Source organism: Parus major, chromosome Z, assembly GCF_001522545.3.
Source record: "Parus major isolate Abel chromosome Z, Parus_major1.1, whole genome shotgun sequence".
NCBI classification, from domain to species: Eukaryota; Metazoa; Chordata; class Aves; order Passeriformes; family Paridae; genus Parus; species Parus major.
In genome coordinates this window covers 37,468,394-37,478,912 of record NC_031799.1, presented here as the reverse complement: position 1 = coordinate 37,478,912, position 10,519 = coordinate 37,468,394, and the positions used below count along the sequence as shown (strand labels likewise).

The 10,519-nt window shown below is 42.6% G+C and overlaps 1 long non-coding RNA gene across 1 annotated transcript in view; it reads left to right on the top strand.

Moving 5' to 3' along the window:
* Nucleotides 1-5,109: 5,109 nt before the first annotated feature.
* The window catches only part of LOC107216364, a 9,877-nt gene continuing 4,467 nt past the window's right edge, over nt 5,110-10,519 (top strand). Inside the window, exon 1 of the long non-coding RNA XR_001525504.3 lies at nt 5,110-5,483. This is a non-coding gene — a long non-coding RNA (uncharacterized LOC107216364). The remainder of the gene's footprint in view (nt 5,484-10,519) is intronic.

Sequence of the window (10,519 nt, the reverse complement as noted above, 5' to 3'; positions counted from 1 at the left end):
CCATCCAACCAAGCCTTTACAGAAGTGTTTAAAAGTGTGGAGCAGCAACCCTGCTAGCATGGTAACTTTAAATGCATGTGCCCCACACATGACTTACTTGGCTAGCAGGTATTGCAATCAAACAAGTTTTGCCAGCAGCTTGGGTCGACATAGTCTTTTTCCCATTAAATAGGTCACAATGTTGTTTTTTGATTTGTGCTCTTGTTTACCGGATTCTTACCCTGGCTGACAGATAGCCTGAAGGCACGATGTTGCAAAGGCTGGGATGGCTGGAGGTCTGATGAGAGATGTGTCCATCTTGCTGCAATGCCCCGTATCTCCCCAGAAGCCCCTGTACAGACAGACAGGAGGTGAGAGAGGGGAGAAGATGGGGTCAGGCCAAGCTGTGCTATGCAATTTGATGATTGTGCAATGCTGCGTTCCCAGGCAGAGACTTCAGCCACTGCAGCATTGCACTCCAGGGTCTTCCTGCACCAGACACCTCCCCTTATTTTACCAGAATGCGTTGCTGTGGAGGAAATCAGATTTATGGTTATATTGGAAAAAACTGGGAGCAAACAAACAAACAAAAGAAACAAACAAATACCCCCCACCCAACCAAAACAAAAATAAACCAACAAAAATGGTGTGAAGTTAGCATGTTTGTTTATCTTATGGAATGGTCAAATGAGAGAACCCTCACCTTCTTTCACAGGTGAATTGTACAGATTGTACCTCCAAGGGTGAGGAGGGACAAAAACAAGACCATCTCTCTCACCTCCCAGTGTCAAGTATGCTGACAGGAATAGAGGAAGAATTGTAAAACAGCCATACAAAGGAGGAATTTGGCAATGATCATTTTGAAATAAACCTGTTTGTGACAAGCAGTGACTGTGGCAATATTTACGCTATGATTCATACCAAAGTGCAGCACCTGCAGTTCTAGTCTGGATGACTTTTAGGACAGAAGCAGCAGCAAATAATATTCTGATGTTTAATAATGAGTGAGCAAGTGTCAAAGCTGCTCTTGGCTCTGGAACTGCATTAACTGTAAGAGCTGGCTGCAAGCATCTTTACAGTGCCAGGTGTATGTCACCTGTAACTGACTCACAACAGACTGAGGTTTGCACTGCTGCCTATCTCTCTGTACTCACTTGCACTCTTTCTTTTATGGGACAGTTGCAATTACAAGAAACTCTTAGCTGGCATATGCCACATTAGAGCCCTTTGAGGATGCTCTCAGAAAGTCCCTTACACTTCCTCCCACTCCTCCTTGATGACAAGACTGAACTTTCTTACCTGTGCCTATGCTAAAGAGCCAGCAACACTTTCTGTCTGTGTCTCTAAGCTGCAGGCAGCTCCTGGAAGCCTCCTTTCAGAGATAGAGGCATGTTATTCTCTCAGTGCTACTGATAAACTGCTACAGCCAGGAAGACATCAGAGATTATTTGTATGCCTGGTTATTCATGCTGCCAAAAGGCAGCTTTTAGAAACTCATCAAATTCCAGTGGACACCAAGGGGAGCTGCATGTTGTAACACTGCAAAAACAGCTCTTCCATGGGAACCAAAAAGTCAGGTTCCTGTTTCTTTACAGAAACTCAGCTTCAGAATACGGGACTGTACTCCTTCTCTTGCCCTAATAATATTGATAAATACTTAGTGAAAAGCCTGGCTTATTTTAGCCGGGGAAAATGAGATCAGAGAAGGGGGTGTCTACAGATTACTCCCTCTAAGAAGATCTTTGCTTCCAACAAAATCTTCAACATTTGGATTTCTCAGTTTAGTCTTCAAAGGTATTTAGTGGGTTTTGCTTACATAAATACTTACGCAGGGAAGTATCTTCACACAGACTGGTTGCATGACTCTTCTGCTTAGCACCACGTGTTCTCTTAGTTTTTCCCTGTACTCAACTATTGAAGCTAGTTTTCAACAGTTTTACAGGAAACACCCTTAAACATTTAAGCAGGAAAAAATAAGAAGCCAGTTTTTAAAAATTAATAATCAAGAGCCTGAAAGAATTGCTGATGTGAAAAACCTGCTTACATTTTGCCCTTCTCACCTGTCTCTAATTTTCCACTTGAAAAAAATTCTTGTTATTTTTATTTCCATTTCAGGTTTATGTCTTTTAAGGCAATGCAAATGTATCTCATATCCTAGCTAGTGTATTCTTTTAATTGCTGGAGAGGTAGAAGTTGTACATCTGCACTTTGGAAACAGTTTTAAAGGCCACTGTTATCCACAGCAGCAGCAATGACAGACCCTTTGTCTGTCCTGAACTGGGCAGTTTTTCTGCACAGCACAGCACAGCACAGCCCTTTCTACTTACTTATTTTGATGTGTCTGTACATGTCTGATGTCTGATGCTTTATACATGAAGAGGAAATAATGCACAAATACAGATTTCCAAAGCCATGATAAATTAATGGGGTTTCCATACACAGTAAATAAAAGACAAAATATACATGTTAATAAAATTGTAAATAGCTTTCTGTACTCCTTTTTATTACACATACTACTTAGAGACACAAAGACTCTGGAAGTTGTAAAAATTAATACCATCCTCCATTCACATCAAGTGTGACTTTCCCAATCTGTGTATCTTCCCCACAGTGCAGAAAACATCCTGGGACAGGGAGAAGTGGGAGGAGGCTGCATCATTGATGAGTCTGCAGCTGATACTGTTACACAAAAAATACCCTCTTTCCCGCAAGCAGGTCAAATTGTGAGAAGTGGTGTAAGTTCTTGGGTAAGAAAACATGGAGAAAAGTTCACCCTAATCTACAGAAAGAGTTTAGTTGTGATACTACCACGTCCAGCTGCAATACCTGGGAAACCCACCATGCAAAAGCAATGCCTTAATCCTTGGTCACACTAGACCTGGTATCAGGGTCCAAGCTGACCTCTGCTCATGCTCTCAATGTGGTGCCTTTCTTGGAAGACTGCATGGCTCCAGCAGACAACAGGAACCACATCCCAGCCACAGCATGGCAAACCACGTTGCTTTGCAGGGTGAAGAGCAAACAGATTAAATGAAGACCATTCTCAGAAGCAGGATCACAGAACATCCATTAAATTCACCAGGGTTTGTTCAAATACGGGAAGATGCTCCCTGACTCACTGACAGAACTAGCATGATTTGTTGGCTTTATTTTTTAATGTTTTCCCAGGCAGAGTGATGTAGACTCAGGTCTTGATACCACCAGTGGTATTGGGTGTGCAAGAAATGGAAAATTGAGTCTTTTTTTGTAACAGTACTTTGAATTTAAATTTAAACTTACTCATTATATTGGTTTAGGAAGCAACATTTGCAGCAGCTGCTGCCTATCTATGAAAGCATGCAATTTTCCCCCTTTATTTTCAAACTGAAAGGAAAGCAATAAATCCAAAAGCCAATAGACTAAAAATATCTGATATATATAATGAAAGAGATGAATGGGGACAGATGACACACAGATGAGTTTTGCTCAAAAATGTTTAATGGTGAGTAGTACCACATTTCTTCTTCGTGTTCTGTGCCTTTTCATCTCCACCTCCATCTGGCCTCTCTCCTCCCAGTGCTTGTTTTGTCATAGCATGTAAAGCCCAAGTCCTACTGAGGTGGAGAGGTAATAGCTCACATCTGCACAGGTCCAGCACTGTGACAGTGCTGCAGGACCAGCATAGTCTATACAGCTCTCAGCAGTTTAGCAAAAGTAAGGGTCATTTGAAATCTCAAGAGCTTCTCCAGCACTGAGACTGAACTAGTTTTAGAAACATTCCCTGAGCTGAGCTGCAGCCCAGCCCTTGCAGGCACTTTTACCAGGACTATTACCTGTCACCATAGCACGGAGAGCTGCGTCGAGGAAGGACTCTGCGACTTTAGCACAGGAATCCTGTAGTACAGGCAAGAGCACAGCAAACTTGCTTTTCCTTTCTTCAGTACTAACCCTGCCTTCAGCAACAGATGGACCAGAATTAGCTGTACCCAGAAGCTTGAGGAGAGAAAGAAAGGGCTGTGAATATCACTCTCAATTTGCTAGCAGGAGTAACCTAGTACTGGAGGGAGAGCAGTGAGTCAGGAAAGTCAATCCCACAGTCCTGCGTTTGTGGTGCTGTCCTCTCCAGAGCAGGTGCAGTTGGTACTCAGGGCTTGCTTTCCTGGTTAAACATTCTCCAGGGTACAGGCTTTCCCAGCTCACATCTGCTAGTGTTTCTGGATTTGGGATAGTTGCTGTTTCCTTGGAAGTGGGCACAGGACTGTTTTATTTGTTGCCAAGCGCCACTGGCATCTAGACAGTTTTACCAGAGTTTATGGAAATACTTTTAGCTAAAACAAATACTGAAGTCAAACCTTTACAGAGCTTGAAAGTATTTATGGGTGTGGTTTACCAAGCAATTCAGGCTGATTTGAACCAGGATTAGTGGTGAAAAAAGACATTCTGGCCCTTCCCTCTTCTGTCAATTCTCATTTCTGCTCTAAGCTGTAGCAGCAAGCTCATTGGGTTGCAAACAATGCCCTCAAAGCCAAGTGACAGCTTCCTGCTGGATGAGTGAGCTGAACTGGCTGAGCATGCCTGTAGTAGTGTGAACCCAAAAGACTGCAAAGCAAGTGTGAACAGGACAGGTCTTCCCCTTTTAGTGCAACACAGCTTAAGAAACCCAGGAAAAATGGGTGATCAAAACTTACAGTGTTGAGACTAGAGTGCTGACTAATGGCAGAACCTAGTTAAAATCTCTTCTGTGGCAAGCCAGGCAGAGATTCACACCAACCAGAATGTAATACACCTAGCCTTACATATACACATATATAAACTCTCTATTATTCTCTCTCCATTTTTGCCAAAATATTCTGGACTAAAGTAAAAATAAAAAGTAGAAAAAAGCAAAACATGAGAAGCAGAGGAGTTGCTGCAATAGAGTACCTAACCCCTATCATCTGTCCTGACTCGAGCTATAAACACACATGCACTCTCACACACCAACCACCCTCCAAACAGGAGACGTCAGCCTTGGTCACATTTGTTGATCAGTTGCCAGCAGTCTCCTGATCAAAACACATGGATTAAGGCTTTGAACTGTGGCTATCATCCAAAAGAGCACCTGCTCCTCTGCCCCAAATGTGTAGTTACATTAGCTGCTACATGCTTAGTTTTGTTTACTGTTTCCCACTAACTTCTAACCATGCCTCTTCTACAAGACAGCTTAGGTAACCTGAACACAGCATTTACTAAGCTGGCAGAACTTGGAAGACTCCCTCTTGCGATCAATCTAAAAGGACTCTGTCAGAACTGGACGTACAGGGCTCTCCAGGAAACCATACCAGAACATGCACTGGCTTTAGAACAAATGGCTTATCTTATTTTCCAGGTGCTTTGTTTATCCAGATGAACGAGGGCCTCCCTTGGGGCCTCCCAAGATTCTTTCTGCATCATGGGGAGTAATGAAGAGGACTTGTCATTGCCTCCAGCTGCCATTTAAAACTGTCTCTGCTCCCTGCAAAAAGCAGTGTAGATGTTTTCTAAAGGTGAGTGGCATTTTCTAGTCTGATTATTTTAACACTTAATTATTCCATTCCCACTCCCCAAAGTATTTTATTTACTTAGCTTGTTGGAGCTGGCAATCACAGGTAGGCTCCAGGGAGCATAGTATAGGAGAAGCACATATAGCTTTCAAGATTAGAAACTGTCTCTGTAATTTGAATGCCCTGATGAATTAAAAGATGGAAGGAAGGATTATGGCTATTTATGATATAGCAAAGCTACATAGCTTGTGAAATATGTTCCTCGTGCAAGAACATCAACCTTTTTTTGACCCTAGCCTCTAATTTCAGTCCTTGGCATCTGAATACTACATCTTTGATCAACAGCTGCTAGTACATAATATCCCCAGCCATTCGACAAGGCTGAGAAGTCACTTACTTCACATTTTTCTTCTTTTTCACATTCCCATTTTACCTTCATCACCAGTTTCCTTCTACAGAATTAATAGAAATAGCAGGAGATGAGAGAGAACATTGAATGAAGTCTCTTTCTTACTTATGGCTTAAACTGCAGCCCTCCTCTCCCCACAGGGGCATCCAGACTAGTCCCTTTGTCATGTCAGCTATTGCATCTCTGCCCATCAGGAATAAGACAGTGCTATTCCTGGCTGATGCTGGGAAATGTGGGGACATAACATGTCATCTAAACTTGCCTCTACCATAGTACTATGGCTGTGGCTTTAAATACTTTTTACTGTATAACATGGTTTGGACAACATTTCTCATCTACAGTGGAACTAATTCAAACACTAATAGGAGGAAGGACATCCTCACAATTAAGCATGTGTCAGATGAAAACTAAGTGGCAGAGGCAGTTTAATAACCTTGCACCACACCCTGCCTGATGGCAACAGAGCACTCACAAAATCCCTGTTGTTGGCAGTGTTAATAAAGGCCTTGTCTGAATTACAAGCATGACACAGTGTGTCTCCAGCTGGGATTTTTAAGTGTTGGGAAGCACCCTCTGGTCCACACTAGAGGAAACACTTCTACCAAGCAGAGGAGGCAGAAATCAGACCCTCTCTTGGTGCAAAAGACTGTGCTCTTGGACAATGTTTACAATGGGCAATTCCAGCCCAATTTCTTAGTTGTCTTTTTTTCATAATATAGCTAAAATCACTAATACTACAAGATTTCCATACTTCATTATGTTTTCTAGATTTGAAAAAGACAAATAAATTGACTTGGCAGGTTTAAAACTGGAAATTGCAGAAAAAGAATATGAACAGCTTCTTCTTACAACTCAAATTACCGTATTTGCAATTGCTCTGCTTCCCAAAATTAGCAAAATTCCCCAAAATTGGCACTGTTTGCACACTTTACATTTTGAGGTTAACCTCAGCACAGGCATAGAAATGTAAACCCTTGAGTTGGCTGAGATTAGGTCTGCAGATCAATTTCTCCAAGCTACAAATGGAAATTGGCTTTAGCTGCAAAATGTGGCTCTGGGCCTGGTGGATGTTAATAATAAGGTTGCAGTGACATAACAGTCTTCATACCTGCTGCGTATGCGTGGATGCAAGGCCCTAAATTCCTGTTAGGGAAGGTGGTTTTCCTTCACACTCTGCTGGCAGGGAGAGGTGGGGCTGAGTACTGTCTGTCCAGGTTGTTCTCCCATGCCTCCCACATCTTGCCCAGGAGCACAGCTTTGGCAGGAAAACACAGTCGCCCCAGCAGAAGGGTGTCATTCTGCCTTCCCCTCTGCAGTGGGAAGGTGTCAGGAAACACTGTCTGTGGGAGCACCTCCTTCTCTTGGCCCTCATTCTCGCCTGGTGCAGAGCACGGTAAGGTCCCTCCCCTACTGGAAACCTTGGGGTTAAGGGGAGTGGTTTATTTGGGTTTAATTTCCTGCCGATGTTAAACCACCACACGTTCTGCCTGTTACGCAAAGGCACACTGAAGTCATGACTCCGCTGTGGTATCGCAACGTAGATGTGTAACAAGGAGTTGTGGCTTCAGATTGACAGTGGATTACAGGAGTTTTTTAATACCAGATTTTGAAACTAATTTTTCTAACAACAGAAACAATTTGCATATGACTTCACTTACCAGCCAAAGTACCTCTTAGGAGGTTAAGTCAAAGTCTCTCTTAGGAGATTATAGACAATTTCTGCCAAAGATTATGTTTTTCCATTGGAGAAAACTTTTCTTTCAGAGATTTAATTGAAACACATTAAAAACAATGTGCCTCAGAGACGATGATGATAAATATTTGCTGAAAACAAGTGGTTTCCAGCAATTTTATATAAATTGGCTTCACTTCTGGAAATGAAAAGGTGTACTCCAATGAACTCTGAAAGAGGCACGAATGTTTCCCTTAGTGCTTAATGCAGTAGTACAAGTACACACAAACATCAAACTTGAATTTAGTGAGACCCCTTTGTGATTATGAAGTCTGCTCCTGACCTCACTGGTGGAATGAGAAAGATCATTTAAGTCTAGCACACCATAAAGAGAAACATTAAAAAGTTGCACTTCTGTTGTCCTCACTAGATGCCACATTTTGGTATTTCCAGGTGTATCCATGGGAAATTCAGAGATCACATCCACACTGTACAGCTGAATTTTGCTGGAGTTGGGAACATGGTTGAACTGATGGTAGAAAGAAGCCCTTGGAACCATCATGTTTATCTAACAAGCATCCTATGCATTCGCTTTGACCTGTGCTCTCCTTCTGTGCAATGCCTGGTTCACCTGGTGCCACAGACAGTGTTTCACATGAGTGATGTAGCACTCTTTCCTGCAGTGTGCAATTTAAAGCAGAAAGGTGGGTCTGGTAAGGGAATTGTGAAAGTACTATGCTAGCACAGGAGATTAAACATTTAAATAACTGAACATCCTTACTGAAGACAGATGTATAAAACAAGGCAGAATTTCTCTCTGGCATGCTTTTCTTTGGTGGATTTAGTAGTTCTGTAGAGCTTTCCTAGCCATGATAGTAAGAAATAGGACAACTGCACGGTGCTAAGTCAGAGCTGAGGAGGTTGTTCTTCCTGTAACTCTACTTCACCTTCTGCTGAAAAATATTCTCCCTGTTTTGCTAAGTACAAACCAACAGCATGTCTTGGAGAATGAATGGCAAATGGGAAGTCACATGGTAGCTTTGTATTCATCCACTCATATCTGTCCTGTAGACCCAAACTGACACCAGATTAGGTTCCTTTCTGTATTTTCCTGGGATGGCAGCAATAAGTGCTTTGCAAAACACTTCTCAGGCAGGTGTTATTACCTGGGATAAAAAGGCCTGGAAATCCTCCTCTTATCAGTAGCATTTGCAAGCTTTGTGCCTTGATTAATTTCTCGAAGCCTACATGGAAACTATGTTAATCCATCGGTTTAAACACTCATGCAGCTCCTTTCTAAATCTCTATAAGCAGATTGATATGGCAGATGATGCCTTGAGCTTCCTCTGAAACGTGTACTGGTACCTGACTACCAGGTCTAGCAAGTGCAAGTGATATTTCCTTCTGTCTGTGAGCAACTGAGGAAATTTAGCCCATCCTGTCAGATGCTAAGTTGGTTACGGTGATTTATCTCCTTCCATGTTTTCCAGGGTAATTGCTACAACATTCTCCAGCTGGCAACACAATCCCCAGGGGTCTGTAGAAAACTTTTATTTGAACTGCTGTAGTTGTAGAGGATGTTGGCTAATTTCTTAAGTATAAACAAATCTGAGTCTAATCCTAGCTATCAGGTGTTGTTGGGAAACACTTCTGAAGAAACACCTTTCCTGCTTCTGTAGATACATACCTTAGGAACAATGAAATAATCCATCCTATAGGCTTACTCCTATATTATGTTTCTGTCCTAGAACTCACCTGGACCTACACTGGCTTTCATAAGCACTGACATATTGCCTTTGGCACAAAATTCCAGATTTGTACCCTTTGTTTTTCCAGTAATAAAAGTTTTGGCTTAGCAGTAATTGATTTCACTCAGCACTCTGCAGAGTAGTTTTTTCTCACATTTGCAACCAATAGAAAGACCTAAAAATGATACAAAGTTATAGTGCTTTGTAGGTAAATTTAGTGTTCACAGGAGTCACTGCTAACCTTCTCTCTGTGCTCCTTTTGCTCAGCTGATTGCTATGTCTATTTTGACTTGTGAGCAGTCCTGTGTAGGGGGTCTGAAAGTGAAGCTGATTCATCTTTCATGGGAAACAGACTAGTCAAACTATACTTCTTTGTGGCCAGGCTGAAAAAGTTGATTTTGCAATGCAACGAGCAGCTCAAAAAGTGAAGCACAAGATGACTCAAAGTGTCATTCACATGCCATCTTTTAACATCAGCAGTCTAGCCTCCCTAATGCAAGAGCCTTCCCCTCTCTCCCACGTTTCTCTGACAGCAGTTTTGAAAAGTACAACTTCTTCCTCCCCTCCCTGTGCACCACATGCTGATGTCTCACTCAGTCTTTACTCATGCAAATTCCAGCCTGCTCCCCCAGCCCTCCAGCTTCAATTGCTGAGGTGCAGCAGAAGCATCCTGACTTATACTTCCAACACACATAGTACAGAGCTTCCCCAATTGTTTTACACTCTGCTGTGGCCATGCCTGAATCCATAGGGAAGATACCTCCCCAAGCTGCACTCTGAATCCTGTGCAGATACAACAGACTGTGTATTCATGAGCCTGAACACAGAGCCACCAGAAATGCCTACACCATCACAGCAGATGCTACATTTCTGCAGGAGGAGTATGTTGTAGGTTCAGGCTGTCAGGATCTCTTTGCCAAGAAATCCATGTAAGATGCAGCATGTCCAAGTATTCATTCCTGTTTGAGACCTCTTATCACCCTGCCCTGAATTCATCTTAGTCTTCCTCTCTGCCTAGGGTATGCGAGTGCATATTGGCAGTGTGGGTGACCTAGGCTTGGTGACAGCAGGAGCCAGAGTTTGGGCAAGGTGGTCCAGGTTTGCCTTGTCCCAGGACAGGCCAGGGAATTTTAAGATACATCCAACTGACTCAGAAACATAATTGTGTTGCCCGATCCGAAGAAAACACAAACAACCGAAGTCGTTTATG